Source organism: Chenopodium album, chromosome 13, assembly GCF_948465745.1.
Source record: "Chenopodium album chromosome 13, dcCheAlbu1.1, whole genome shotgun sequence".
NCBI classification, from domain to species: Eukaryota; Viridiplantae; Streptophyta; class Magnoliopsida; order Caryophyllales; family Amaranthaceae; genus Chenopodium; species Chenopodium album.
In genome coordinates, this window is record NC_137846.1 from 24,435,845 (window position 1) to 24,448,191 (window position 12,347).

The 12,347-nt window shown below is 40.7% G+C and overlaps 1 pseudogene; it reads left to right on the forward strand.

Annotated features, from left to right (window-relative positions):
- The first annotated feature begins 5,017 nt into the window (after nt 1–5,017).
- LOC145577167 (small nucleolar RNA R71) lies at nt 5,018–5,115 on the forward strand (annotated as a pseudogene).
- The last annotated feature ends 7,232 nt before the right edge of the window (nt 5,116–12,347 follow it).

Sequence of the window (12,347 nt, forward strand, 5' to 3'; positions counted from 1 at the left end):
GTTTAAGTGAGATACTAAAACTTAGACATTGTTTCTTTAAGAAAATGACCCGTATGGGGAAAACCCAGACGGAACTAAGAAAAACAAACATAATTGATAACAAAAAGCACTTTTCATTAATACTCTTTGTTTAAAAGAAAATTTTTACAATACTTAGTAGTACTTTTTCAAGTTGTCTACATTCCAAGTTCTAGGCAGGCGTCTACCGTATGGGATTTCCAGGCGGTAGGTGCCGTCTCTTACTTCTTCATAGATCCAGTAGGGGCGTTTCCAATTTGGAGTTAGCTTTCCAAGCTCATTGGCCCTACCAGTTGCCTCCATTTTGCGTAACACAAAATCGTCCACTTTCAAAGGGCGTTTGTGTACTCTTTTGTTGTAGGCTCTGGTCAGTCCAATGCCAGTTGCATGGCCTCCTAATTTGTCTCTTCATCATAGAGCATCACTCTGAGCGTGGGCTCATAGTGTTCAATGGGCAAGATGGCTTCAGCAGCGTACACCATGAGAAATAGAGTTTCCCCGGTTGACCCTTTGACAGTTGTCCGGATGGCCCATAGGACATGAATCAATTCTTCTGCCCATAAACCACCGGCTCTTTCAATTTTCTTTCTTATGCCGTCTGAGATGAGTTTGTTGAAAGCCTCAACCTGGCCATTTGCTTGAGGACGGCCGACTGAGGCAAAGTAACTTGAGATCCCTTGATCTCCCAACCAAGTCTTGAGCTGGGGCGTCTTAAACTGAGGGCCGTTGTCAAATACCATAGACATAGGTACCCCAAACCGGGGTGATGATGTTCTTCCAAATGAAAGAGATGACATCCTTTGTCTTGATATTCTTAACTGCCTCCGCCTCCACCCACTTGGTGAAGTAATCCACAGCCACCAAAATATAGCGCTTTCCGCCTGGAGCAGGCGTATAAGGACCCAAAATGTCCATCCCCTATTTAGCAAATGGGACTGGGCTGTGGATTGCCGTAAGATCAGTAGCCGGGCGATGTATAAGCTTGCCAAACCTTTGGCGTTTGTCACATTTCTTCACAAATTCCTTGGCATTTGCCTCAAGGGTAGGCCAAAAATAATGTCGCCTGCCTCTGACGGCTAGGGACTTGCCGCCTATGTGGGAGGCGCAAAATCCCGCATGCAGCTCTTTGAGAACCTCTTTCCCCTTTTCTGGGGTAACAAACTTCAGCAAGGGCTTGAGAAATCCAGCCTTGAAGAGTTCTCCGCTTCTCATCTCGAAGTTAGCTGCTCTCTCTTCTTCATGACGGCTGCTTCCTGTGGTGAATCAAGGAGCGTGTCGTCTGTTAGATACGCCCGGATGCCATCCATCCAGGTAGAACTTCGGTCCAGAATTCCAATGGGCTCTTCATATATACTTCTTTTTTCCAGAACTTCCCAAAAAACTGACCGAGGCGTATCATGGCAGGCGGAGGATGCCAATTTTGACAATGCATCCGCCTGGTTGTTATCTGACCGGGGCACTTGACTCAGTCAAAACTCTTCAAGTGACCCAACCTATTCTTTGACAGCCTGAAGATATTTGATCATAGCTGGATGAGTTGCTTCATATTTTCCCTCATACTAGCTAACGACCAACTGAGAATCAGAGAAGGCGTCAATCTTTGTTGCCCCTGCTGCCTTACACATGCGGATTCCGGCTAGCAGGGCTTCATACTCTGCCTCATTGTTTGAGGCTTGAAACTTGAACCGTAGTGCATACTCAAATTTATCTCCTTCTGGAGATTCATAGATAATGCCTGCACCACAGCCGTTCTTTGTAGAGCTCCCATCTACATACACCTTCCAAACCTGATCAATATTATCCGGAGGAACCGGACGAGTCATTTCAACAATGAATTCGGCAAACGCCTGACCTTTCACTGCCTTCCTTGGTTCATAGGTGATTTCAAGACTTTGCATATCAATAGCCCACTTTAACATTCTACCGGATGACTCCAAAGTAGACATTGGCCGCTTGAGGGGCTGGTCGGTGTAAATTACAACCGGATGTGCCAGAAAGTATTGATTTAGCTTTTTGAAGGCCATATATAGAGCAAGACCAAATTTTTCAACCATGGGGTACCGGAGTTCAGCATTATTTAACACATGGCTAATAAAATATACCGGGAGCTGGATGCCGTCTCGCTCAGCAAGGAGAACAGCACTGAGGGCATGGTCTGAGACGGCTAGGTACATGTATAACTTTTCTATAGGCAAAGAACTAACAAGCCTTGGCAAAGAATGCAAGTGTTCTTTTAATTTCTAGAAGGCCGCCTCAGCATCATCCCCCCATTCAAATCTAGTCTTCTTCCTGATTGCTTGGAAGAAGTAACGGCTTTTGTCACCTGACCGGCTAAGGAACCTCCCTAATGCGGCCAGACAACCGGTGAGTCTTTGAACTTCCTTGACAGTGCTGGGTGACTTCATGTCAATCACCGCCTGTATCTTCTCAGGGTTAGCTTCTATCCCCTTTTGATCAATCAGGAATCCGAGAAACTTCCCAGACTCAACACCAAAGACGCATTTCTTAGGATTCAACATAACCTTATGCCGCCTGAGTGTGGTGAATGTTTCTCAGAGATCAGCAAGGTGATCCGCCTGCTGCTTGGATTTGACTATCATGTCATCAATATATGCCTCTACGTTCCTCCCAATTTGATTAATGAAGACTGTATTAATCATCCGTTGGAACGTAGCCGGCGCATTCTTTAAGCCAAACGGCATCACAGTATAACAGAATAACCCCTGATCAGTGACAAAGGCCGTCTTCTCTTGATCTTTTTTCCACAGGGGTATCTGATGGAAGCCGGAATAGGCATCCACGAAGCTCATCAAGGCATGACCGGCTGTAGAATCGACTAAGCTGTTAATATTCGGAAGTGGATAACTATCCTTCGGGCATGCCTTGTTGAGGTATGTGTAATCAACACACAAACGCCAGGTACCATTCGGCTTCTTTACAAGCACAACATTCGCCACCCAGTCGGGGAAATTACATGGCCGAATGAACCTAGCATCCAACAGCTTTTTTACTTCGGCAGCTGCCGCCTGACTTTCTTTCCTCGCCGTGATTTGTTTTCTTTTGCCGGATGGGCTTCATTTTTGGGTCCACGGCGAGTTTGTGGACAGCGAGATTCGGGCTGATGCCTGGCATCTCTTCCACTTCAAAGGCAAAAATGTCTTTGAATTCTTTCAGCAGAAGGTGCAAATCTGCACCCAGAACAGCATGGGCAACCGTCCCAACCTTTACAGTTCGCTCTAGACGGCTGTCATCCGGTTGGGGACGGAGCTCCTCTGACCGTTCACCGGTCAGTGATTGCTATTTCTTTTCTTTTTTCACCTCCACAAGCTGTGCAGCTTTCCTTTTCTTTCCGGCTGCTGGTGGGGCTGGACTGGCATCCTTGACATCGTCAAGGTGTATTGGTTCCTTCCCTTGGTCGTCTGCGGCAACAGTATCTTTGACGGGTGAGAGGTAGCACTCCCGGGCCGTCTTCTGATCCCCGTTCAGGGAACCAACAGAGCCATCATCCCGCTCATACTTGATGAGCATGAGAGACGGGATGATTATCGCCTTGGTTTCGTTGAGAGTTGGTCGGCCAAGAATAATGTTGTAGGCGGTCAACTCCTCAACGACCAAGAATCTGACGACAATATGTCGCCCCTGGCCTTTTTCTCCCAGCCGAATGGGTAAGTCAATTCTTCCGGCTGGGTAGACCATCCCTCCCCCAAAACCAACCAAGGGGTGGGTGACCGGATGCATGCTGCTGGTGTTATATTTCAGCTTCTGCAAGCACCGGAGTCTGATGATGTCCGACGAGCTGCCGGTGTCAATAAGGATACGCCCAACCAATTGGTTGGCAACCTTACATTCAATGACAACCGGGTCGTCATGCGGGCGGCGGACGCTGCCCCTGTCCTTCTCAGTTATGAGGACGTCTGGGAAGGTGGAACTGGCAGACGCCTGCTCATCATCATCCTTATCCATCTTTCGAAGATGGCTCTTGGTGCCCCGGATGGTAGGGCCCTTGAAGGGCCGCAATTCTGAGGAGGTATCTGGGAGTGCCACGTGTCAGCTGGAGATTGGTCAGAGATGACTTGCCAGCCTCTGACACGTGGCAGGCCCTCATTGGCCTAAGTGTCTAGGGTAAAAATACCCCAAACAGGAATTATCACCATTGCCTTTAGTTCTTGGAGCAAAACCGGGTGGAGGACCCCTTTTGTTGTGGTTTTGAAAATTGCCCCTATTTTAGTTACTCTAATTACCTCGGCCTTGATTTTTGCCAAAGTTTTAGTGGTGGTTACTATAACCTTTATTTTAGTTTTGGTTCCCATACCCTTGACCTTGGCTTTGGCCACTATAACCTTGGTTGTTATAGTTGCCTCGGAAATTATTGTTTCCTTTGTTTCTATAACACCTATTTTGGTTATAGTTGTCAAAGTTCCCTTGTTGGTGATAGTTCCTATTCCCATTGTTCCTTTGGCCATCAAATCTTGTCCCATTGTTATTGGAAACAAAATTCACATGTTCACTATCATTACTATCAACATCACCACAATTATCAACAAATGCATAAGGACAATTGGAAGCATCATGGTCATATGACACACAAATATCACAAAACAGACAACTATTTGGCATATTGTTGGAAGTAGAAAGAGGAGTAGAGTTAGAGGATGTACCTCTCTCCTTATTGTGAGAGGGAAGAATTGGTGCTTGTGACGAAGCACTCTCAAGCTTTGTTTTGATAGAGGTCATCTCCTTCCCTAGATTTGATATTTGTGAAGACAAGTTGTTGATGGCATTAAGGTGATGAATCGAATACACCGCAGTACCGGTTTTGCTTGTTGATTCTCTTTCAACTTCTTGCCAATCCATGTAATGCCTCACTACATCTTCAATTATATCCACAACTTCCTCTTCCGTCTTGTTCATGATGGGTTCTCCCGCTCCCACGTCAAGGCAAGATTTCCCTTGAGGGCTTAGACCACCATAGAAAATTTAGATGATTTGATAGGTTGGTATCCCATGATGTGGGCACTCTCTTTGATACTCCTTATACCTTTCCCATGCCTCATATAAGCTCTCATTCGCCTTTTTCTTAAAGCTTTGGATGAGTATCCTTGATTCGGCCGTCTTCTTTTGTTGGTAGAAACGAGATAGAAACTCTTTTGTCACTTCATCCCATGTCCTTAGGGAGTTTAGTTTCACCTCTTTGTCCAACCATTCCAAGGCACGCCCAATGAGAGAGAAAGGGAAAATCTTAAGGCGGATGAATTCTTAAGAAACCCCATTCACCTTAATGGTATGGCAATATTTCTCAAATTCCTTAAGGTGTTTTAGGGGACTCTCATGCTTAGCTCCACTAAATTGATGCCTCTCTATCATCGTAATCATCGCCGGTCTAATCTCGAAATCATTTGCCAGAGTTGTTGATGGAGCAATCCCGCTCTCAAACCTATATGCTCAAGGAGTTCCCAACTCCTTCAATGCCACTCTCGGATTTGCACTCATGCTTTCTCGATCTTCTTCTTGATGTTCTTCCTCACTTGGAGGGCTAGAGCTCAAAGAATGACTAGCAACTCTTAATTTCGTGATAGTCCTCTCAATTTCCAGATCAAATGGTATTAGGGACCAATGTAGCACGTACGTGCCCTATGCATACAATCTCAAGAGAAAATATTAGTAGCACGTACGGCAACCAATGTAGCCTAAAAGAGAAAAATCATTTTAAGTTTATCAAATATGATGAAATAGACTGAACAACTATAACAATAAACTATGTCGTTCCCTGGCAACGCATTTTGATGGGCGATACAAGCATGTCGTTAATTGTTCAAACATCATCAACAAAATTTATATATTCGATCAACTACACCTAGACATAGTATAGGGTAATTCGAGGTTGATCCACGAGGAATGGAGGGTTAAATGCTATATTCTTTCGTTAAGCTATTCCGAAGAGAATGAATATGGTTTTATGTAGGCTAAGGTTCAACAACTAATCAAGTATGAAAAATTAATATCACAAACACTAGGGATTTAGGATCCACATACACTCACAATAGAAATGCTAATTGGATGGGAGCTCGATCAATCAAACACTGCAAGGAAAAATAGCAATTGCAATCAAGAGGACTCGATAGGCTATTTCCTAGGCGCCAAACTAGGGGTCTCTACAAATGACTAACTAGAAACATCATGTTAGTTGAGACGAACACTACAAGAGGGGGGTGAATTGTATGTGAGTTCCTAGTGACTACTTTTACGGAATATAAAACAAAATGTAAAGGAACTTACAATGCACACATTGTTTTATGAGGAAACCTTCTAGGGCCCAATTACTAGAAGTAAAACCTCGACCCTCTAAGGGATTTCCAAAACCAAACCAATCCACTATACTAGGGAAAACTCACAAGTTACAACCTATTATGGTAAGACCTTTTATGCACAAGTTCCAGACTGAACTTGCTACACAGTAGAACCCTATTCTACCCAACCTAAGTCCCTGACTTAGATTCACTCGTACCCCATGAGTACTTTCATTCAGCTTCAACCTTGATGCTTACAAAGCTGTATGCAAAGATAAATCACACACACACACCCAATAACCCAACCAATATAAATAATTTGACTCTATTATATGAAAGGTAAGCTACACACGAAATCTAAAACTAATATTATAAAGAATGAACTTGGAAAACTTACACTGTTAAGCACTCTTCGAATTCTTCTCGCATAAACTCCCAGAAAATATGAAATGTGATTTCTACAATTTATACAAGACTAACTCATATAGAAAGTAGGGTTTTCAAAAGATAATTATGTTATTTTACCAAATCACAAAACACTGTTTTATGTAAATCATTTTAGAAAAAAATCTTTTTAGAAAAACTTATCAAAGATAAATTATGAAAACAATAATGTCTTTTAGTAAATCCGGATTTTATGAAATAAAATCTTTTTAATAAATCTTTCCACAAAACTTATCTTCTTTAAAACTTTTCCTAATTTAAGCTTGCCAAGCTTTTGTCACGTTTCTAATAGATCTCATGTGTAAACCTACCAAACATATTTACAGCAAATCTAAAGAATAAAAATTTAACAAAACTAAAATTCTTCGTTAATTATTGCATTCCAGGATACTCGGGCTTCACGCAGTCCAGGACTAAGTTCCTGCTGTCACTTGACTTCCAGTTCTCAACTGGAACTTTGCAGACCAAGTTCTTGTGAATCTTGCTATCTTTAACGCAGGCCAAGTTGAGCTTCTCAACTTGTTGTCTTCATGTTCCTATTAGGGAACTCACAGTTAGTTCCTGGTTGGAAAACTTTCCTTGAAATCTCCTCGAGTCTTCATAGTTAGGCTACTCTTCCACTTTCAAAGTCTACTTCACCTGTTCTTATTACAACACTTAGAGAATTCTTATTAATTGAAGTTTGCTAGTTTATGTTCATCATCATCAAAACTCTTAAGCTTCAACACATCAAAAATTAAGTTCAATTGATAAACGTAATCTCCAAATCAATGTGTCATGTCATTCAAGAGTTACAATGCAATCTAGCTTGAAAATCAAGGTTAGCTACTTCTTACAAAATCAAACACATGTACAATTTCTATCAACCAATTTAATCACAATATCAAATCAATCAAAATCCACCAATTAGATATGATCTATCATTTATGCATGCTTCACCACATCCCTAGCAAAGAATCTACTCACTACACATGGTTAAAATAAAGAACAAAACAAAACAAATCATCAATATCATCATCATCATTGTAATCAAACTATCAACAATCAAATCAATCAATAAACTTGGCAATTCAACAAATTATCAAAATCAAATGCAAAAGATTGGATTAAAGAGAAGAAGATTCTTACAAACTTGATCAAAATCAAAGGAAATGTTCTTGCATTCAAAGAAGAAGGAAATCAAATGTACCAATCATCCAATTCTCAAGTTTCTCTCATTAGAATCTAAAAACTAGAATTTCCAAGCATAAACTTCTCTCTCTAAAAATAAATTCTCCAAAAACACCCTCCAACTAAATATAGAAGGAAAATCTATATATAGTAAAACTAAGGAGAAATTAGTTGGACGCCCAAATCCCAAATGCGCGGCCGCGAGAAGAAGGGTACGGAATAGGGAATAGGAAACAGGGGCGACGCGCTCGGGCACAAGAGGTGTGCGCCCGCGCACAAGAGGTGCGCACCCGCGCCTCTAGAGTAGGGCACTTCCTCCGTGCAACCATCGATGCAATTCATGCACTCCACTTGATCGCCATTGGGTATGGCAGTCCCAAAACATGTCATTGGATGGTTTAACACCACTTCTTTATGCAAGCGCAGCAGCATGAGAGCGTAGGCTTGAAGTCTTGGAACTAGCATATCTTGTCTTCAAAGCCACAATGGGGAATCATCCTTGCATCTTGAGTATCTTAAAGCCGAGGAAAAGCCATGGAGAGCCTTGGACACCACCTCTCTCCTGAGAACAAAGAAAATAAACTAATAAAAGAGAAAAAGCAATAAAAACTAAGAAAATATAAGAAAAAGGGAAAAGCAACTAAGAATGAACCAACTAAAGAATAAAAGACTAAAACTAGAGAAAAAGACATAAAGAAGGTATAAAACGACTAAAAATCATCCAAAATAAAGTCAAATGAGTGTCATAAATGACACTAATCAATGTTGTCATATGCTCTTATTCCTTATGTGGATGGAGACAGGTGCTCATCCTTTATTCCCAACATTCTTGCAGTTCAAAGTGGGCAAACATTAATTGTTGACCCATTGTCCACAAGGGTCATTAGCACATTTAATTTTTTGCAGATCACCATGATGTTCAAGGATTTGTTGTGTTTGTCACCTTTCGAGGGTAAATCCTTGTCAGAAAAAGGTAATTAAATTAATTGGACTAGGGAGATCACTTTTTAGAATGTTTGCTAAACCCTATGAGTAGTCTCGGAATCTATGATAAGTGACTTTTATGTCACTTTTAGGGTGTTTATTGAGTCGTATTCCGGCTTATTTTCCAATAATTTCACCCTTTTTTATCCTTTATTTCTATTATTTTATTATTCTCGTCTTTTATATTTATTTTGAGTATTTTTGGAGCGTTTTAGTTTATTTTCTTTATTTTATTAGTTTTAGTCTATTTTCGTATTTTATTTTATTTTATTTGCTTGCGTAGTTTTAATTATTTTTTTTAGTTTAGTTTTATGTCCCTTGTTTTCTATTTTTATTTCTATTTTATTTTATTTGTCTTGGTTTTATTTTATTTCGTCCTTTATTTATTTTCATTTTATTTATTTCTATTTTATTTATTTTATTCTTTGTCCCGATTCTCCCTTATGTTTACTTGGTTGTGTAGGATCGTGCTCGGAGGTCGGAAGTTCGAGTCAAAGGTGTCAATCCAAGAAGCATTCATGCCCCAAAGTTGCTGCCCAACGTTAACCATCACCACCCCACACCTTAACCTCCACCACACCTCACGCACCCATCTCCCCTGCTCCCTGCTCTCCCTCACGCAAAACAGTGTCACACCATCACCAACAGCAACAAACACACACCAGCAGTTACAACCACCAACACCTCCAATACACCAATCACCCCCGTAACAACCACCAACCCTCGCAGCCCCCTGCTCCAGTCCAACAAAACCACCTCCAATCACACCACCTCACAACACCAACAACAACAACCAGCAGCACCAATTAAACCACCAATCAAACCTCCAGCCTGCAACCCCGCAAACACCACACACACCAGCAACCCCAATTACAGCAAACTTCCCCTGCTTCTCCACCGCAGCCAAATCCCACAACACCCAGCACCACCACCGCGTCCTCACAGCACATCATTCACCACCAATCGCAGCCCCCAAATTTCCCCAAATCAGCCCAATTTAGCCCCCATTCTATTGGAACTACTCGCGGCCGCGCATCCCTATCAGAAGGCGCACACATCGGAGTCCAAAACAGATTGGAGTCGGTAGCATTTGCGCGACCTCTGCGCGATGTCTTCGCGGGCGCGCAAATGTGGGTTCAATCACGAGCTTCTCACGTGATTTTAATGAAAATCGAAGGGCCACGATTTGATGCTAGATGATTGTAGTTGATGAACGGTGGTGATTGAGCAACAATGGTCGTTGATGATGGAGTATTGACGGTGGTGACTTGTTGGATGATGCGTGGTGATGAAGAGCAGCCACGAAAAAGAAGGAGAGGATTTTGGGTCTGATTTGTTTCGTGGGATTAGGGGGTTTTAGTGGGTTTGTTTATTTTCTTTTTCATTTTTCTTTTATTTCCTTTTATTTTTAGTTTTGTTTTTATTGGTTTAGTTTTAGTTATTTTAATTATTCTGTTTAGTTTTATTTCTCTTTTATTTTTATTTTTATTTTAGCTTGTATTATAAATACCCTCTTTGGGGTTATTTTCTCACAACTTTCACTTAACATTATTTTACCCTAGATTAGATTAGAGTAGTTTAGCTCTTTTATTTTCTCTCTCTTAGGGTTAGATTAGGAGTTTCTCTCTCTGGTTTAGGAGTAGTTTAGAGAGAGAAAGCTTGGATTTTTCATGGAGTTTTGAGAGGTTGAAGAAGCATTTTTGTTGGATTTTTCTTCTCATTTATTCAATGAGTCTTCCTAACTTTCTCTCACATTTATTGCTTTCATTTATTATTGTTTTTGCTTATTTATTTGTTGATTTGAGTAGATTAATTAGTTTAGTTATTTGATTCTTGCTTTTATTATTATTTTACCTTGTTTTCCATGTTTTTGTTCACCATGTTAGCTTAGGTTTTGTTCTAGGGAAATGGGTGAAGATTATGTTAATTAATTTAATGATTGATTGTGATTAGTATGGAATTGCTTCTTGATTATTGTGTATGGATGATGCTTTTATGGATTAGAATCTTTCTAGCTAATTGATTCTATGTTCTTAATTGTATTTTCAATCAATTGCGCGAGAGTGAGTTGGTTGAGAGCCCTAAATTCTTCCATACCTTTGCTAGGCTAGTTCCACGAGAGTGAATTAGTTTAGTAGGATAATTAACATGCTTAATTGTGCGAGAGTGAGTTAATTGTGTTGATTGTTCCTAATCAAGGTCATTTTCATCTAATTGTTTGATGTTATTGAATGTATTGATGTAATTGGATTCCACTTTCCCTAGTTTTAGTTATTTGCTCTTTGTAGTGTTTAGTTAACTGTCTCTTTACCTAACAAGCTTTCCTAGTAGCCTAATTAGCACAAATTGATACACTTAGTCCTTTTGGGTTCGACCCTTTACTTACCCCTATACTTGTATTAGGGTAGTTTAGGATTATAAATTTCTAATTTGATTAGGGTTAGTAGACCTAACGACACTACTTAATCCCGCGATCAAATTTTGGCGCCGTTGCCGGGGACTAAGGCGTTCATTAGTTTGTGTTGATTAGATTATCTAGGTTCTTGTATATTAATTGAATTTTGTTTGCTTTTCTTTGTTCTTTGTATAAAAATGGCATGTTTATCCTTTCCTCAATTTGATAATGAACCCTTTTATGCTTACTTTGATAGATTAGATGGTTTCCTTAGTTTCCATGGGTGTTCTCTTAGTGATGCTTGTGGTATAGCTTATTGGGGCATGAATGAGTATACTAGGGGAATGGTTGAAAATATGCACAATGGTATATTCCGTCATTTGTCTATGCATGATGCTTGGAATTTCTTCACTTGGCTTGCTAGAGATTCTTATGATAGAGAATGTAATGTTTCTTGTTTTGATTCTCAATGTCAAGATTCTTTTAGTTTTTGCATGAATTCTCTTGATACTTCTAATGTGCCTTGTGATGATCCATGTATGCATGTTGACCCCCTCCCCTCTTATGCTCATTGTGATGAGGTTTGTGCTAATTTTGATAATATGCAATTTGATTTTGATCATGAACCTCAACCCGATAACATTACTCCCCAAATTCTTTCTCAAATGCAATATCTCACCCAACAACTCCAAGAGCTTCAAGAGGAACAAAAATTGAGAGAAGTGAGGCTTGCCCAAGTGATGAGTGCTATGGTTGATGTAAATGGATGTGAGGCACCTCATTTGGAGTGTGAGAGAGTTTTTGAGAATGATGTGGGCCAAGGGTGTGAAGGTGAGGAGAAATTTTCTCGTGATGAAAGGATTTTTGAGGATTTTAATCCTTTTCATTCCCCATTAGAGCTTGAATGTCATCCTTCCCCATATTCACCCCCTTTGAGAGCTTCCCATGGTGAGGATGTGAGTGAGCCATCTTCAATTTTGAATGAGGGACTTCATGAGAATGATGGTGATGAGTTTGAGCAATCAAGAGAGATTGAGAGTCCCTTGAGT